This window comes from Mastomys coucha, unplaced genomic scaffold, assembly GCF_008632895.1.
Source record: "Mastomys coucha isolate ucsf_1 unplaced genomic scaffold, UCSF_Mcou_1 pScaffold22, whole genome shotgun sequence".
Taxonomy (NCBI): domain Eukaryota; kingdom Metazoa; phylum Chordata; class Mammalia; order Rodentia; family Muridae; genus Mastomys; species Mastomys coucha.
The window spans coordinates 220,563,185-220,563,776 of NW_022196905.1; positions in this window are offsets into that span (position 1 = coordinate 220,563,185).

The window sequence follows — 592 nt, forward strand, 5'->3', positions numbered from 1 at the left end:
AAAAAAAAAAAAAAAAAGAATATACCACATTCTCAGGGCTTCATGGTATCTTCTCCAAAACTGACCATATAATTGGTCACAAAACAGCCCTCAACAGACACAAGAAGATTGAAATAATCCAATGCATCCTATCAGATTGCCATGGACTAAGGGTGGTCTTCAATAACAGCATAAACAATAGAAAGCCCACATACAGGTGGAAGCTTAAGAACACTCTACTCAATGATAACTTGGTCAGGGAAGAAATACAGAGGAACACTCTTCCATTGCTGGTGGGATTGCAAGCTGGTCCAACTACTCTGGGAATGAACCTGGTGGTTTCTCAGAAAGTTGGACATAGTACTTACTACCTGAGGACTCAGTCCTGGGCATATACCCAAAAGATGCTCCAACATGTAATAAGGACACATGCTCCTTATTACATGCTCATAGCAGCCTTATTTATAATAGCCAGAAGCTAGAAACAACTCAGATGCCCCTCAACAGAGGAATGGATATGTAAAATGTGGTTCATTTACACAATGGAATATTACTCAGCTAGTTAAAAACAAGGAGTTCATGAAATTCACAGGCAAATGGATGGATCTAGAAA